Here is a 657-nt window from a genome sequence, read left to right on the forward strand (position 1 = left end):
GGTCTAATCTTGTTTCCTGGTCATCAAAGAAACAAAATGTTGTTTCTCGGTCATCAGCTGAGTCAGAATATAGAGCCTTAGCCTTGACAACTTCAGAAGTGTTATGGATTTCATACTTGTTACAGGAGCTCAGAATACAGCTAACCAGCACACCTGTTCTGTATTGTGATAATAAAAGTGCAGAGGCACTGGCAAGTAACCCAAAGTATCATTCACAAACCAAGCACATTGAATTGGACATTCATTTCGTGAGAGAACACATTGCCAAGAAGGAATTTGTTGTTGAACATGTGTCAAGCTCAAGTCAATTGGCAGATGTGCTTACTAAGCCACTTGGCTTTGATCATTTTGCTTATATGAGAGCTAAGCTCAATGTCTGTCCAAGACCTTGAGCTTAAGGGGGCATGTTGAGAATGAATCCATGTCAGCAGCTGAGTCAGCAATTAGTTACACGTGCAGGACAACTCTTAGAAGTTGTTAATGATTCCCGCCAATAGTTTGTTATAAGTTGTTAAGATAATTTCCATACGTTTGTTGCTAAAGAACCTTCTAGGCTCGATTATATAAAGCCTGTAATTCCTCGTTTCAGTTTAATAATAATAATAAATGAATTCAGTCTGATAATATTTTCTCTCGAGCTTTAGAATTTTCCTTTCA

The sequence above is a fragment of the Citrus clementina genome, unplaced genomic scaffold, assembly GCF_000493195.1.
Source record: "Citrus clementina cultivar Clemenules unplaced genomic scaffold, Citrus_clementina_v1.0 scaffold_1794, whole genome shotgun sequence".
Lineage (NCBI taxonomy): Eukaryota > Viridiplantae > Streptophyta > Magnoliopsida > Sapindales > Rutaceae > Citrus > Citrus x clementina.